The sequence below is a fragment of the Mya arenaria genome, chromosome 6 (genome assembly GCF_026914265.1).
Source record: "Mya arenaria isolate MELC-2E11 chromosome 6, ASM2691426v1".
NCBI classification, from domain to species: domain Eukaryota; kingdom Metazoa; phylum Mollusca; class Bivalvia; order Myida; family Myidae; genus Mya; species Mya arenaria.
This window is the reverse complement of record NC_069127.1, coordinates 73052164-73071527: the sequence shown is the minus strand read 5'-3', so window position 1 is coordinate 73071527 and position 19364 is coordinate 73052164.

Here is a 19364-nt window from a genome sequence, read left to right as displayed (position 1 = left end):
ATGGATGTAAGCCTTAACTGCTTTAATTCAATGAATGTCATACACATTGTGTTACAAATGAAAAACTACTTAGGTTTCTGATTTTGATATAAACATAATAATAACAATAATAATAATAATAATAATAATAATAATAATAATAATAATAATAATTATAATAATAAATGGAAAACTGCATCAAGCAGAAATGAGCATCAAAATAAAATTATGTAAGGCCTAAATACACATTTGGTTCGGGTTACCCGACCCTACCTACGAAATAGGCACCGGCATTACTGTTTAGTCAGTTGAAAGAAAAAATCAAGGGTGTTTCAATATTACTTTATCGCAATTCTGCAATGATGATAATAACGTTCTTACATAAAGCCTTATAAAAATAAAATAAAGAAATTAAAAAGCCTACCCTACCTGTTCTTGAAAAGGACGTAACCCGAACCAAACCATTTTTTTTTCGCCTAATCATGAAATATGATGTCAAGTTCAAAGTGACTACACACCAAAACAAGAGAGCCGCAAATATTGGCTTGACTTGACTTTGACAACCATCAAAAATGTTGTCATGTTTTGATGGCCATGCATGCATCCAATGCAGTATACACGTATCTTACGCTGCTTGTTAGTTAAGTGTAGGAGATCCATTATATTGTTAGTAGGTAAATGGAGGGTGCACACTTTCCATGAATGAATACCTTATCAGCAAAGTAATTTGTTCAATTTTCAGAAATAAGGTACCGGCATTTAAAGGTTTTTCATTCCTGCTTCTTTTTTGAGAAGTTATATTGTCTAAAATGGACACAAACAATGATCAGGATGTTTGTCATTTCCTGTGGTATTAATTCACTCAATACATGGATAAGGCACACCATCCTGTATGTTGGAGGCCAGAGAATATTTTGTTGAGGAAAAAAAATCTTATAATTTTTTCAAATATAGCAATGACATTGTACCACAATCCAACACAATAATAATTTAATCATGTTAACAGTTTCAATAGTGAACCAACAACTGATAATAGTTGAAGTGGATGTTTGAGGATCATACAGAGATGGTCCAGATATTATAGATGTAGATATATATATAGATGTATGATTAATATCATATGACTGGTAACTGCTTATTGGGGTTATTTGTATTGTGTTTGTGTCAGGTTATCTATGGAATTAATTATATCATGATGACATTTTCTCCGTCTTTAAATTAAGAACAAATAGCAGTAGGTATGTTCATTATGTTTTATCTCGGGATCAGTTTGTCATGTGACCAGTTTTTCTGATTGTTTTAGAAATAAATAGAGTATGTGTGCTGTGTACATTACCTTTCAACGGTATTGCTAAAGTAAAAACGGTATCTAACAATACGATCCAAAAGTTTTATTTAGCCCACGTTCCTTTCGTCCAGTTTTCATTGAGTTAAAAGACCTACTTTTAATGACGCATGTATACACAAAATGACAGCGTACATACAGAAAGAGATTGATGAATAATGATGTTTAAATGCTCTAATTAGACATATAACAAGTTATTTATTAAGTATTTCGTATATTTGCGAATAAGTAATACGTCTATGTCTTTCACCAGGCTCATTGTCTCCAGAATTTTATTTGTTTAAAAATGTCAGTTAGTTGATTGATTTCCCTGGGCTAGCCAAAGCTTGGAGGCCTAACATGGTGAAATATATTTTCAAAATATCTGTAGGCATAAATGGGCTTTATTCTACTGAATTATGCCAAGAATAATTATTCCAGAACAAGTAAAATATTTTTATAACAATTTAACTGACAATTAGTTTGTTAAATGAGCCAAACTTTGAAATGTTAGTGTCTTAGACCTATTTTACAAAACTACTGTTTTAACAGATGTATAGTGTACTCGACGAATTTGATATAAATCAAAAACGTGGCAGGATAAATATTATAAAAGGTTAGTGCCGTGGATCGGACTCTATTATCTGGCTTGGCTACGGCAACTGTTGCTTGCGGTTCGATACATTCGGCATTCTGCTCAGCATGTTCGTCAGTTAAAGACACCGTTTCTGTATCTTCTGCTGGTGCCGACGTAATCTTCCACGAGCTGCAAAAAGGACAACGCAGTTGTTTTTATTTAGAGACATTCACGCATGATTGTTATCATATAAAAATCTCTCCTTTAGTAAAATGACTTTAACACAAGTTGTTTCTACTGCACGTTATCATGATAAACAGTAAAAAAAATCCGAACTTACGCTAACAACAATTAAATTCTGCACTTCAATAATGCGTGACCGCAGGAAATCAAACGAACGGAGGTTCCAATTGTCCCTCTTAGTCCGCTCTTGGTCAGCAGCACCAGATCGTAGTTTTCGGAGACGCCTTTACCTTGTTCGAATACTGTTGTACCATTGCTTGATCAGCACGACATGATTTCCATTACGGGAAGCCAGCTCCCTCCACAAGAAATCCTTACTATTTGTATCGTTGTACTCATTAAGGTTTTATTATTGTATAAAACTGGGTTTTCGGCGAGCCAGTCTACCATTATTGATTTTGTTCCTCGTCTTCTGTCAGATCAGTCTGTAGTTTCTTGCGTCTTCTGGTTTGGTCGAGCTTTTTTCGTCAATATATGTTTCGTTTATTTCCTCGGAGGTTGAAGCATTTTTGTCGTGGCGGGAAATGGAGATGGCACAGATGTCGACGACGGACAAACAGAGGGATCGTCAGCTACCTCTGCTGTTGCTTTGGAAGGCTTTTTTCTGGCGTTTAATACGTTGTTTATGCATACTTTCTTGCGTAACGTTCAGAGTTTGAATGGATAAATCAAGGCAAAGGGTGGGTCAGCAAATCTGTGACGTCATGCAAATATTGTCGCGGCTTGATCGGCGCAAGGTCTTCGTGTGGTATTCATGTGATCTTCCTGAGCGTTCCAGGAGCGTAGTGGAAGTATGGGAGAAGCGTGGTATAAACTTAGTTCAATTATTCGCCGATTTTACTACTATGATATTACGATAATGAAGATCTTGCCACGATGCTTCCAGGGTGCTTGTACGCATATGTCGATCTCATTACGTTCTGATCCCGGTTCATTTTAGCCACGCCCCTACTACGCTTGTTTTAAACATGTTCAAAATAAACGTGGCGGGTTCATGGAGCTTCACGATCTTCGCGATCCTGATACGATTCTATCGCATTCCTGAAGAGCCTCTCTCGATCTACCAAGAGGATACCACGATTGGTCAAGATTCGAAACCACGTTTAGAGCCTTGTAGAAGCGGTCCCTGTGTAAACGGGGTATAATGAATTTATTGGGCTCACTTCGGCTCAACCGATAAACTCTACGATTTACGAGATGAACTTTCTCCATCCATCGTACTTACCTCCTATTGATTATGTGTCTTGTAGGTAATTGTTGGAAACTGTAGCTTGTTGTGGCATAATTGTTCTTTCTATTTGAGTTATTCTCTGTGCCAGGTACAGACGCACTGAAAAAATAAAACTGTCAGCATGACATGTGACTATTAATAATATGTTGACATTTGTAATTGTTTAAGTTATCATTGTATTGTTTTTTAAGTATCGTTATCTATACTTGAATGCGTCATATCATATTCCATCTGTGTATACAAGTATGAAGTCAGCATAGTGTTATCTGTGACACATACTTTTTTTATGGCAAGTATATCAAAATAAATTGTGCCAAGTAGAAACAAAGACTATTAGATGACAAGACAATCCGATGTGTATGTGCTGCTTATCATGTTCTCAATTTTGTCAGACCATATGTTGTATTTTCATCATCTCTATTTTATTGCGAAATATTTACACCTCACCTTCCATTCCTCAAATAAACGGTCTTTCGGCAATTGCGACTTTTTCCCGATGAACGCAACATTTTCTTTTATGTTTGGAGCGCGAATCATGTTGTATTATTTATTGACTCGCCTAGGAAAATAAGGACAAAGACCAACTAACATTTCATTTGTTATTTCCATACATCATTGTATACATATTATGGATATAAATGCATGAAATCGAATTCAGTTGCAAATTAAGTTTTTGGGATAGTTTGATCGCGAAATCGGATAGCCTTGCTAGGATCGTTCGACACCATAGCTGAGACCCAGAAGAAAAAATCCCAGCGGCCAGATCCGAGCCCCAGCGCGCGGTTATGAATGGCACTGAACCTGTTATGTATTTGGGATTTGAGAACCACCGCACACTGACCTACGCTAACACTGGCGGCCTACTAGTGCTACCGTAATATATTGTTTGTATTATCATGTACATTTGCCCCAATACAACTATTACAACGAGGACTGTACACGTACTAATTTTGACAAATCCCGTCATTCTATATTATCGTGCATACAGACAATGCAACTACTACAACATGTCTGTAAACCGACACAACCACATGTGTGTCGACACAACTACATGTGTGTCACTGCACAAAACATTCGTCTATGCTTGTATCCAAAATATATATACAGGGGAACCTACATGGGCGTGTCTACTCGAACGAACAACAACCCACGCCCCATGAAAACAAAGTTCAACCTAGGTAAATTGCAAATCCCGGCCAGGATGTTAAACCTTGACTCAGGACAGCAAACCACCCAGGGTAGTGAGTGAATTTTGTACTTGGTTATACTTGGTTATATAATGCCATCGTTAATGCGCCTTAGGGCTCGAATCTGACCACAAAGAATTTTCCGCCACGAATAAATATCAATTTATTCCCCCAAAATTATTTATCCACCTAAATGTTTAATGATACACTCTCGTACACTGAAAAGAAACATTTCCAATCCCATCAAAGACAAATGCACCCCATTAGGCCGATAAAAGCCGGGATCCTTAGCCGAAATATCGATATCTAAAATGTCAAATTTGGCACTCTTTCTCACAGCGAAATGTCCAAAACGATTCACCCTGCGACGCTTAGCCTCCATTGCAACCGCATTTCCTCGCCAAAAAACGACGCTGCAAAATATCACACCAAACAATCGTACTCTCCGGACACATGGAAATTAGATAATCTATATTTGAGTTAATTTTAAACTTCACAGACTTAACATTGGACGACATAAAATCGTTACCACCCAGATGGACTATGACCATACGCGGTTGAGCTGCGAATAATGCCTTTAGCTGAATAGTTGCGTGAAAATCATCCCATTTCATACCAGATTTGCCCATCCAGTCAATTACAAGGTCACCCGGAAGGCGAAGATTTGGTTTATTAATTGCCACGGCATGCTCGCCCGCCCATCTCACTATCGAGTCGCCCACTATCCATACGTCTGAAATAATATAATCTTTTTTTTTTCTTTTTTTTAATTTTGGCGATAAACTCGGACAGTGACAGTCATGTACCAGGAGGTTCCATAGTTTAAAAGGTGTTACGCTCGTATGTATCTTTTATAGGCATCGGACCTCCACCGGCCCTTTTTCATAATTACTTCAGGAGGCACGCCTTCACTAGCTAGCTGAGTGGCTCTACCAATTCTAAACGAATGTGTTCTACACACGCCGGAACTCAAACCCAACTGCCCAACCACTCTCTGTAACACACCCGCAAACTGGGCTCTCGTAAATGGCCTTAAGTCTTTATGAACAAAGATAAGATAAGATGTATCAATCGGCCTGATAGCCAGATACTTTTTGACGCTGCAAATTGCACAGTCCAGCAGACCAGCACAAGATAGCTTGATTACTACTGGGGCCCCTTTCTGCTGCGTTTTTGACACCCTTATTCGTACACATAAAGCAGTACCATTGCTTACGAAATAAACATCATCAAATTTCAAAGGCCTTTCTGACATAGCCACCGTAGTAAATACAATTTTGCCTACCCTAAGCAATGCAAAATATGCTAATAAGTAGGCAGCTCTAAATAATGCCACCTCGTATGCATCAAAGCAAACACTATCAAGACAACCCAAGTTTTTGTAAGCAGTGGTTGAGTTATTGGCATTCTAGTATCTATTTGCTTTCGCGTGCGTTTGCACCCCTCAAGCACTTTTTTGACGACAAAATATCCCGTAGGGTCATACCAACCGTTTAGTTTATGCCATTAAGCAAGTCCCGAAACATATGTGCTAATTGTCGAAGGTGAATAGTTTGACTCAAAACAAAAAGCCATAAACAAAATAATATGACGTTGTGGGGCTGGCCACAGTTGTGGTAAATTGTAACTTAAACGAAACTGCTCAAACGCTCGAAACGCTCGAGTAAACGTTTGCATTTTGTTAGTCGACAGTCCATTAGCTATAAGCGCCTCTGCTCTGGCCTGAACACGTCCCAGAGGAATGGAGGTGCCTGATACGGCTCTTGGTCTGCTCCCGGTGCCAGATCTCGAAATCTCCGCCACTGCAAACGAGAAATTGCGTCACAGATCTGATTACGTGCACCCGGTAAGTGCTCTGCTTTAAACACCACATTAATATCTAGGCAGCGCAAAGTTTATACGCGGACCAACGTCATAACATTAATTGATTTCGAAGACAGAGTGTTAATAATATTAACCACCGAATTGTTGTCACAGATCCAACGAATCTTTTTGTTACGGAAGTAGTCACCCCAAATATGCAATGCTACCACAATTGGGAAAAACTCTAGCACAGTAATATCCTTGGTTATTTTCTGCTTAACCCAATATTCCGGCCACGCACCAAATGACCATCTGCCATTGTAATATAGACCAAACGCTATACCAGACGCATCAGACCATAAATGTACATCATCGTTAGCCAACCAGAATCTGTCATGAAACACTGACACACCATTGAAATTAGCAAAGAACTTGTTCCACATCTCCAAATCTAGCATTCACCCTCAAGTGGTGATGCGGTTTTGACAAACCACAAATTGAATTTATCAAACGCCTACAAAAGGGCCTTCCCCACATAATAGCCCTAGAAGCAAACATGAGGGAACCAATGAGACTTTGCATGGTCCTGAGCGTCATTTCATCTTTGGACAACACAACCTCTATTTTTTGCCATTATTTCAGCAATTTTATCGAGCGGAATTCTGACCTGCATCTTAACAGTGTCTAGCTCCAATCCCAAAAGCACAAGTGTATCAGGCGGTACTCATTTAGTTGCTTTTTTGGCACCAGACCTAAAGGTGACGTCCTAAAATTACTAAGCGGTGGCTCGGCGAAAGGGCTGTAATGAAAGCTCCTTTACTATTTTTTGACGGACAATAGATGAATTCTCAAGAGCTGATTTGAGGTTTTTTGATTCCAAGGTTAATTGTGGTCCATTATAATGCAAACTAAAACCATTAGCAAAACCAGCTAATTATTCAGTATCACTACCATCATAAAATTGCAGTTCATCCCACAAAACTGTCAAATTTACAGGTGAAGATGCTAGGTTGTGTATGTCCAAATTTATGACTGAATTGTAATCATTGAGAAAGGTGTTTTCACATGACTGTCATTCGTTCGCATCAATTGGGCTGAGCTTAGTCTTATCTACCATAATATGGCCTTGCCATGCCGCGGCCACGCCCACTGGTACCAAATGCGGCACCACGCCTTTGGAATCCCCCTCGGCCACGAAAGGACTGACCCCTAGAGGCGCTGCTGTAATCGATCAATGGCGATACACTAGCCTTGCGGATTGGCCCTGAATATACTCGACCAGGGGTAGGGCTATTCACATTCGGATTTTGGACAAGTGGACTTCGAGTGCCTACCACCGCACCCCAAACAGACATGTGGGAACCTACAGTTTGGCCACGTACAATGTCCCTCATTAAACAATATACATGTACGCGTCGGCGGATCGACTGGCCTACTAACAGACTCCCTGACCTGCATATGCATGCATCTAAACCACAAATCATGATTTATAACAGACCAAGATGAATGGGAAGTTGCCTGCCTTACCCTAAATTGTTCATCATACATTTTCCAGTTCTCATGACCTACTCCCGACGCCATTTCTCTAATAATAGCCATATACCCCAATAACTCCCCCGTCTTTTCTGGGTATCACTTAATAAATATTGCCATAAAAACAATGAAATGCATTTCTCAATGGTGTGAATTATGTCTTTGCAGACTTTGCTCTTAGCCTCAAGTAAACCTGAATCTGAGAGAACAAATGTGTTAGCTGCACAGTAACTTTGGAGCTCAATTGCACCTTTGAGCATCATGCATATGTTTACGTATTCACATTTCCATTTCGCTCTCTAATGGCAGTCGGCACGTGCACAAATAGCTCATCAGACAAACAACGGGCTGGTTCGATCCCCTTTCCCGCGACAGCTATGCGCTCAGGTAAAATGCTTGCCTCTACCTGCGAGCTAGCACAAATACCTACATTTGCACTATCAGTCGAAATAGCTGGCGTTAAACATGAAATTAAACCGCCACACCCAGTAACATTGCTTGCTTTATCATGACAGACATGAGACCGTTGCGTGACATTGCTATCGGTATTATTATTGATGGATCTTGATTCTTTTAACAATGCTCTGTAATGATCTAAATCAACAATTTCACCCTCACCTGAAGCTTCTCCGGCGCTAGCCAAACACAACGTCTCCATCTCACACGACCTCGCCTCCTGTCTGCTCTGCTGCTGCTCTTCACTCACTGGCCGTTTTGATGCTGAAGAATCACTGGGGGGCGACGACGTCCTTCTCTTGCCCCTTGGTTTGCCTCTCCCCGACATTGCTGAAGATTCTTATCACGATTTATGTAAAGTTCGTCACTTCAAATTTAATATTATATATAGGATCTGACACGAGTTGTCATTTAATACAAGATTTTATTAAACGAGTTCATGAAATTTGTTAGTAAGCGAGCCTCTGGCGAGCTTACTAACAACTTTCATGGACGAGTTTAATAAAAATCTTGTATAAAATGACAACGAGTGTCAGATCTTTTTTATCACATGCTTAAAACGGTGTTTTTATTACCAATTTAGTTCCACATTCCACTTTCTAAACCCATTGTTTGACAGCCAACGTACACTGAGTGGAATGTCAACGATGCGCCATATAAATAGTTCCAAATGAAAATGACAAAAACAGCTAGCAGTTATAAGTTTTTATTCTGATAAAGCGCTGAACAAGTCACAAGTATAAACATGTGTAGTAAAATATCGAACAACATGAATAACGAACAATTTTAACCATTAAAACACAATAAGTACACAACTTGATGACGTCACACTGAGAGTACATGCTTTTACGCGGTTTATGTGACCTACATCGTCTGTCAAGTTTTACTGTGTGCACGGATTTAAAAGTTATTCGCTGTCGCTTTCTATGATGACTTTAAAGCGTTTTCTTAGTGGACATGGATTTTAACAACATGCAGATGATTACGACGAAGCCTTACTCTGCACTGCATGGATGTTGATGTTGAAAAAGTTCCATCAAGAATGTTTCCAGAGAACAAGCTGTTCTTACCGTCTTGGGACGTACGTGTGATGAGAAACCTGTGCTGCGGAATTCATATTTGTGTTTTGGTAACCGACAGCTGATTAAACTGGCAAGCAAATTTTATGGCATTGGTCGCATATTGCCTGTTAAGATGGAGATGTTTGAAATGTTCTCGTGTTGTTTGTCACTAATGTGGCTGTATTTGTTGACTGACTGGATATTTCTGTGACTAGTAATCTGCATTATCTGGTTGGCGGAACATTGTTATCAGTAAGTTTTCGAACAAGATGCTTTCTGGCACTATGATTCGTAAGCCATTTGTCTCCCGGAAGTCCTTCCGCTTCATTATTGAGGTTAGTATTTGTTGGCGTTTAAACCATTTTGTGTACAAACAATGCGGAGGGATATCTAGGTCGCGTGTGATAAGTCTAGCCAATAGAAATGTCTGATAAGTTATCTTACACATGTGTAAGATAAAAATATTCGTAATGGGTATATTACACGGAAAACAAGGGTAAGCATGTGATAAAAACTAATTGTAATGAGACGGATGCCAATTATCCTTAACTTTTAAATTTTCGTAGCTGCAACAAAACTTTAAACTTTCTACTTCAATGTTTTAAACGTCACAGAATAGCATGTCAGTGATGATGTAGCATCGCGTGATTTGCCAATTAGTGTCTTAACTAATTAACAAAACAAATGATAATCGACATCCGACTCAATCAGCTTACAACAACACTACTAAGGCTTGCAAAATAAATGCAGTTATTATTCAAGTCAAAACTGATCTTAATATAGATTAAAAAGTGTTTATTTATGTAATTATTTTGTATTGTGCCTGTAGGCCACTTTAAACAATCAATATGTTGAAAAAGTGTAAATATTAATTGTTGTCATTGGCGTTCCAATTTTACGTTCAAAAGTGATTTAATAAATCAACTATGAGGTGGTACTCGGAAAATGGTGTACTCAGTATTGGTTCACCCCAGAAAAGTTGTATCCCGTGTATCGGTTTTTTACATCGAGCACGCTAAGCACAAAGAGGTCTCTTCGCAAAGATCACCCGGATCTCTTGTATCTCCTGCGTTATTATGACGTCAAATGATAACTGTTTCCGGCTACGGTCGTGTCGTTCGATTTACAAAATGAGTGAGAAAGAATTATTGCAAGGTGTTCTGATATGAAATTTAGTGTTTTTAATATTTCAGAAATTAAATAATAACCTATTGCTGTAAATGTCAATAATAAATGTTGTGGTTATGAACGCAGTTGGGCTGGTTAAAGTAAACGTGGTGTCTTTTGGACCCCACACACTTTAACCAGCCCAACCGCACCATTCTAAATCATCACAGGCCGGAAATATGATAATTATAAATGAAACCTTTGATTCAATCGATGCAAAATTGAATGCGAAACTAGATAATTTACCTGATATCATCGTTGACCCATCTAAACCCTCGTTAATAAGCATATTTAACTATTGAACACTGACCATCGATATTGCTGCTCCGATAGCTCAACGGAAGAGCGCTTCAATGGTACCAGTAACCCTTGCCCAGCAGTCGGTAATTTAAGGGTAGTACTCGGAAAATGGTGTACTCAGTACTGGTTTACCCCAGAAAAATTGTATCCCGTGTATTGGTGTTTTACATCGATCACGTGAAAGAACCAAGATGTCTATCTCATGTCACTTATGGCATTTATACACAATTTAAGTCGTGATGGCGTCACGGCGGGGTCAAGCTATACTGCAGCAAATGGGCAAGGGCAAGCATTACACATCTACAGTAATACATACCATAGACTTACTAACAAGCACATTATATTAACTTTATTTATTTGTGAGAATGATATCCATTACATTTACACTTAAAACTGAGTGTATCTGCCCTTTTTTACACATAAGAGTTTGTATACAACACTTAAACATTGTCTTAGGTTGCCAGGTAAATAATTATTATGTTCATTTTCCTTTTGTGTCAAGTTTTAGTACTACATAATTGCTTTAAATGTAATACCTCACATAACTATTTGTAGATTTATTTTCACAAATTATAACTCTTCATTATATAAATTTCATTGGTGGTTTCATTCTAAGCTCATCGGCAATTATTCTTTATTTCTCTATGTTTCTATCCCTTTTAATGGCGACATTTTTTTATTGGGCTCCTCCCTCATTTGGGCTAATAATTGTTATGCTGGCAACTCCATTCTTTATTCTTCTCCCATGTAATGCATGAAACGTAAACAATCCACATATAATAATGCAATAATGAAATTTCATCTTGCACCAGAGTATCTCCGTGACCTAATCCTACAAACCGTCGGCGCTCTAATAACTATTGTTTGCGCAACGCAGATAATTTGCTGCAAGTTCCAACCCGAACATCCTATCATTATAATTCATTTCTACCGTCTGTATTTCGAAGCTTTAATGCCTTTGCGGTCAGTTTTCAAAGTGCAGACTCTATTTCATTATTCAACAAGAGATGTTTGTCAAACATTATGCCCCCCTGAGCGCCATGTTGTCAGGATTATATGGACAATTGAATGAAATATGCAAGGACCGAAATGGCAGCTGGTTTGTCACTGACATTGGATGCCGTTGAGGCAGATTTAAGATTATGACCATTCAAAGTGTGAGGAAAGAGTGTGGTATGACCATGACCTTTGACCTCAAAATCCAAAGGAGTCATCAGCTGGTTACAAAAAATCTAAATATCAAGCTTGAGGGCCATGGATGCAGGCATTGACAAGTTATCACACAGACAAGAATTTTTCGTTTAAGGTCACTGTGACCTTGACATTTGACCCGATGACCCCTAAAATAATAAGGGGTCATCTACAGATCAGACGCAACATCAAGTCAAGTTTGAGAGCCATGGGTGCAGGCATTGTCGAGTTACTTTTCGCATTCAAGTTCACTGTAAACTTGAGCTTTGACTCGATGACTCCTAAAATCAACAAGGGTCATCTTCTGTTCAGGCCCAACTTCCATGTCAAATTTGATGATTATAGGTTCAGGCATTTTTGAGATATCACTGGGAGAAGATTTGTTAACATTTTTGCGTTAAATGTAACTGTGACATTGACCTTTGCCCGATGACCCCCACAGTCAAGAGGGGTCATCTACCGGTCAGGCCCACCATTCATGTCAAGTTTGATGACCATAGGTTCAGGAATTGTCGAGTTTGCTTTCAAATGTCACTGTGACTTTGACCTTTGACCCCTAAAATCAATAGGGGTCATCTACTGGTCAGGCTCAATTTCCAAGTCAAGTTTGAGGGCCATGGGTGCAGGCATTGTTGAGTTATCATTCGGACAACCTTTTATCATTCAAGGTCACTGTGACCTTGACCTTTGGCCCAATGACCCCTAAAGCCAACAGGGGCCATCTACTGGTCAGGCCCAATGTCCATGTCAAGTATGAGGGCCATGGGTGCATGAATTGTCGAGTTATCACACGGATAACCTTTTACCATTCAAGGTCACTGTGACCTTGACCTCTGGCCCGATGACCCCCATAACAAAAGGGGTCCTCTGCTGGTCAGGCCAAACGTCCATGTGAAGTATGAGGGCCATGGGTGCAGGCATTGTAGAGTTATCACTCGGACAACCTTTTACCATTCAAGGTCACTGTGAACATGACCTTTGGCCCACTGACCCCCCAAAACAATAGGGGTCGTCTACTGGTCAGGCCCAACATCCATGTCAAGTATGTGTGCCATGGGTGCAGGCATTGTCAAGTTATCACACGAACATTATTTTACCATTCGAGATCACTGTGACCTTGACCATTGGCCCGATGACCCCCCAAAATAATAGGGTTCATCTACTGGTCAGTCCCCACCTCAATGTCAAGTATGAGGGCCATGGGTGCAGGCATTGTCGAGTTATCACACGGACAACCTTTTAACATTCAAGGTCACTGTGACCTTGACCTTTGGCCCGATGACCCCCCCGCCAGACATAAGTTTGAGTTGCTGAAATAATGTTTAAGAAGGTCTCTAGAATGTTTGAAAATATAAAACGAGAAATTCCAGAACAAGATTGGCATTGTCCGTCATCAAACCTTTGCTGAGATGCATTTTAGAAGGTCTCAGAAATACCAAAATGTGTTGATTAGATGCATTTTAGACGGTGTCGAAAGTGCCCAAAACCATTTTATGGATTGGTAGAATCGTTTTGTGGTCAGCCCCGCAAAAGAAATTGTAGGTGCCCTATAGTAATGGCCCTGTCCGTCAATCTGTTTGTCTTTCCATTGTTCTGTCTATAGGTCTGTTTTTTTCTAGAACTTAAAACTCCTTTAAAATATTTACTTCGTATGTTTAAGTTTGCTTACTGTAAAAAACATTCTTTTAGGACAGTAACTTAACTCCAACTTAAATAATGTCAGATATGTGGCCCTATTTTAAATTATTCAAATAAAAGAAAACAGTACTTGATTGAAAGACATGGAATGAAAATTAAAGCATAAAAATATAGAAATCAGAACTTGTGTGCGGTACAAGAACCATAACTCTTGGGTTCATTGTAATCGAATGATCTGTTTGACTTTTAAAGAATCGTCACTGTGTTGGCTATTGTTTTATATTGTCTCCCGTTTGCATAGTAAGCCTCTCAAACTTTTAAATCGTCTTAAAAGTATCCCTCTGTCAAAGATGCTATCGTTTGTACGTCAGATCACATCATTTGATGGTTTCTGTTGTGTCTGTATAGTAATCGGTTTACTCTGGGGTTTATCATGATAATTTGGGGCCAGGTAGAGAAATTATGTACTGATTAATTTAGATTTTATGAGCATGGTCGTAGCTGAATGCATTTTAAATTTTACTCCCATAAAACTTGAGAGAGCTGTCAACATGTCAAGTTATTTGTTCGTTCGTTCTAGAAAAAAGGGTTTTGAGAGGATGTGCGTCCCCTATGCAAAAAAAGTAATGAAAGGAACATTTTCAAGCATTCCGAACGCCAATATAGAGTGAAAATTAAATAAACTATAACCAGTTAAAAACGTATCAGAGTAGCGTTTAAGAGTAGTTCTTGGACACGTTTTGCTATGTTTTCAAGATTCTTGCTGGATTGTCCAGATATACACACACCCTTCGCCTTCAATTTCCATTTCATATTTCGGGATGTTAGAACTTACCATTTTAAAGTTATTAAAAATTGATGTGTATGCACTACGGTGCACTAGTTTGTCTAGGTATGCCCCTAAAGGATATGTGGCTTTGAATACGTTTACATAGTGGTTATTAGTTAATCACTTGGAGATTTGTATATGGTGATAAATATATGGGTTATCTGTTGGACTTTGAGGTAATTGCGTCAATACCATGATACGTATTAACGAAGCATTGTATGTTATCTTGTATAACCTCTGGTTATTCAAGGAATGGAAGATATAATATCAGCATGTATCAAACAATAAGGCCATATGTAACTTCGATATATTATGAAGTAATTTAGTTGCAAGATAATGGGACAATTAACATGTGACATTATATCAGATTGTGTGTCGTCCTACTTTACTTTGAATTATGTTTTGTAAGTATTGTCATTATCGTTTTTGAGTTTTGTTACACATTATTATACGATATTTGGCGGTCGCATCATAATGTTTTGGCATGCTATACATTATCATATAATGTTCACATATTTTGCTCTTGATGTCAATTTGCTTTGTGGTAATTTGCCACTTGGCTCTTTCATAGGACCCAGAAAGTGCGACCACGGCAGCAACCTCGCAACCTACTACCGCAATCACCCATTCTTCCACGACCACCACCACTACCTCCAACCTCACAACAGCCCCGACTGGTTCCATCAATGTCTCCGTCACTTCCTCTACCTCATACTTTAGTAGGGGAGCCAGTCAGGAGAATACACAAAGGGAGGCTACTCCATCCACTTTTACCAATCAAAGGGAGACAAGACAATCCAGTGGTACAGCAGGGAATGCAGCTTCAGGTGAAGGGAAAGATTAAAGGAGGGAGAATGATTTACGGGTGGGAAATTCTGATAAACAAGTTAAGGGGCTGCTCCAAATGTTCTTTTCTGTTTGATATTTTGGTAACATGCAATGCTATATTCAACTCCAGTAGTATTAGAAATATTGTCAAAGCCTTGACATAATCTTTGTAAGCTTGAACAATATGAACCTGATGGCATGTGTTTTAGTGTGTCTATGTGAGTCGTCGGTTGGTCGGTCGTTCAACCTTTGCAAACAGCTTGTTGGACGAACTACCGCCACATTTTTGCAATGTACGCCCTTCAGAAATGGGAGTACAACGTAGAAAATGCTCCAATAAACGATTAACAGGCATGATTGAGATCTTATAAAAATACAACAGTCATAATGAAAATCAATAATGATGACTAACCCATTTTTTAATGAATTCCTTATACCGCTAAATACAATAACTTAAAAAAGGACTGTACTGTAAGGCTCTTACAGATCCATTAAAAATAATCTATATGTTAACTAATTTTGAAACATTGAAATTTACTTAAGACTGCCAGTATTTTATCAAATTAATCTTAAACATCGTAAAGCATTTCTTTATGCTGTATTCACACAGACAATTATAGTCTAGGAGATTTTGCAAATAATTACAAAAAAACATAACTGACAGTTTACTGAAAATTAGATAAGACTATCTTAATCCTGAGGAAATACTGAAACATTAGTTTCCTACCAAGTGCACCATATCAACAGCTGGTCAGGTATAAAATACCTTGTTGCCTTCCCTAATAACACAAACCTCGACCTTGCGAATTCTACCATTCACACTCGGGAAATCCGCGTGACTCTATCCATAGGCCAACAGTGACGAGCAACATCAACATCTTTTAACAAAACAACATCCCCAATTTTCAACTGAGTTTTCTCCTGATTCCACTTGCGCCTTTCCTGTAATGTTTGCAGATATTCTAGCCTCCATCGAAGCCAAAACTTACTAGAGAAATACTGATTTTGTTTCCATCCACTACGATACAAGTCCTAAATGTCAACAGTGCCAAGTGGGGTTTGATCACACTCCAACTTTTGGGTCAACAAAGGAGAAGGATTCAGTTCCTCTGGTACATCTGGATCACTGGACACAGGAACAATTGGACGGGTATTGATATTGGCCGACACCTCTGCCATCAATATAGTAAGCATGTCATGATTCAACGTTTTCACATTTAACATCATAGCTTCCAATAGTCTACGATCTACACCAGTCAATCTCTCACATGCCACTCCCATATGAGAACTATCGGGACTGTTTAACATTCAAATTGTCACTGACTTTCGCAAGTAGCTCTGAGTAAGCTCATCTTCAACCTTTATCGCATCTGCCTGAATGTTATCAATAGCATCGACAAAGTTAGTGCCCCTATCAGAACGAAAACTTTAACTTTACCACGTACAGATACAAATCTCCGCAGGGCATTTGTAAATTCAGAAGAAGACATCTTCAATGACTTTTATATGAACAGCTCTTATGCTTAGCATGTAAACAGTACACCCCCACGTTTTGATGCTGCCTGTCATCTCTGGTTAAACTTGTAACAATTTTCCAAGGACCGAAGACATTCACTCAAACATGACTGAATGGGGAAGCCTGTTCTAATCTATCAATGGGTAAGTCTGACATTTTCTGAGTGGCAAAATGACCTCTAAGCTTTTTCAAATCACACAATTGTGAATAACTCTGGCTACTAAACGTTTAGCTCCAACAACCCAAAATCCAGCAGATCTCAAAGACCCCTCAGTGAAGAGTCTACCCTGATGAAAAACAGAGATATGGTTATGTCATACTAACAAAAGTGACACTGGATGCTTTCGAGGTAAGATAATGGGATGTTTCTCTGCTGTAGGCAGTTCACTCCTGCCAAGATGTCCCCAACACGTAACAAACCATCACTATGCAATATAGGGTCAAGAGACAGAAGACTACTGTCTTTATTGAGCCTCTGGTTCTCTGAAGCCTTATTTCCTTAGCAATCACCTCACGCTGAACAGTTTGCAGAACCATAAACCTTGCCCCTTGTTGACAAGCCACATCTTTTGAGTCTAAACAGATATGCCAACCTTTACATGGTAAGTTCTTGTGATAAGATACTTCTGTATGCCTAAGATTTGGCACTGCTCGGATCAAACTTTGCCAAGTTGAGAACCGTTGAAACATGCTTCTGCTAGATTTCTGATCTACGACATTAGTCGCTCTTACTTAGACCCTTTGTGCACTTCTTGGTCTTGCTCAGGGCCCACAAGGAAAAGTGCTCCAAGTTTGCTCATGCAATAAAAACAGAGGACCAGTTAACCAAGAACTTTCACTCAATTGTGTAACACTTCTCTCCTCTACTTTCAATGTCAGCCGGGTTCTTCTCAGATCGAACAAAGTTCCATTGCTCAGGTTTGCTTACATATATGATCTTCTGGACCCTGTTGCTAATATAAGTATAGAACCTCTTACCGGTTACAAATGTAGCCAAGTACAACTTTGCTATTAGAATAGAATTTTACTTCATCAAATTGTGTTCCTAAGTTGTCTGATACACATTGAAACAATTCAACGGCTAAAACAGCTCCGCATAGCTCTAACCTAGGAATAGTATGACCTTTCTCAGGTGCAAGTTTGCTCTTACCAACAACAAACCAGACATATTTCTCTCCCTTTGTAATGTACCCTTGCACATACAATACAGCAGAAAGGCATTAACAGATGCATCTGAAAATAGATGCAATTCTACCCTATCCATCTGGCTAAGTGAACCATCAATGTAACTCCTAGAGATGATGAGAATCTCCAATCATGAAGTCTTTTCTCCACTTTTCACTGAAATATCCACTGGCACAGTGTCATCCCAATCTAACTTACTAGACAACACCTCTCTAAGAATTAACCTTTCTTCAAGTACAACAGGGCAGGAAACCTAGAGGGTCAAAAATGCTATTAATTGTAGACAATATACCTCTCTTTGTGACAGGTTGAACCAACAGATCAGCTTTGAACACAAATTTATCTAAACTGATGTTCCAGACAATACCTAAACTACGCTGACTAGGCAAATCCTCCCGGTCAAGATCTAAATCTTTCAAGTCTTTTGACAAATCTTCTGGTGGAAAACTTTTATGACTTCAGGAACATTGGAAGCAATCTTGTGAAGGCGTAGCCTACTTTTGCTCAAATCTGTTTTCAAGAGTAAATCTACAGTGCCCTCTACCGTGGACTTTGACGTCATACCATCGTCGATATAAAAAATCCTGAGACACAAATGTTTGAACATCTTGAACAAATTTCTCCACTGACTTGCGGAGACCGTATGTCGCAATAGCAGGGGAAGGACTGTTTCCGAAAACATCCTTACACATGCGATACTCAACTAACGGGTTTAAAGGGTTATAATCTTTGTACCAAAGAAACCGCAGCAGGTTTCTGTCTTCCTCATGAACACTGAAAGAGTAGAACATTTGTTCAAAATCCCCAATCACAGCAACTTTGTCCATTCTGAAACGCATCAACACCCCCCTGCAAGTTGTTTACAAAGTCAGGACCTTGGAAAAGAACTGAGTTAATACAGACATTCTTCAGTGGGACTCAAAACTGGTGCTCTTTCAGCATGACCTGAACTCAAAGAAATGCTCTTGGTTTAAAAGGTTTTTTTCTCAAGGCTCTTGGAAAGAGTGTTGGCTCGTTTGAGTGCTTGCAGCCGGTTATTAGGTAGCCGTGGACACAAAGGACGCAAAGGAAGGGGTGCAACAGAACTGCCATTAGTACTTTTCTGAAACTGACTATCCATAACACGAAGGAACTCTCTATCCTCAACTTACATAGATACCCTGTCATCATTTGGGGTTTGGACAAAGATGGGATCTTGTACAGAATTTGTCCTAAGCACAACTCCCCAATAACAACCCATCCCAGACCCACACATTGTGCAAATGGTGCCCCTAGAGGACCAACAACCTGATCAATTATATGGTGAGCCTGAGTCA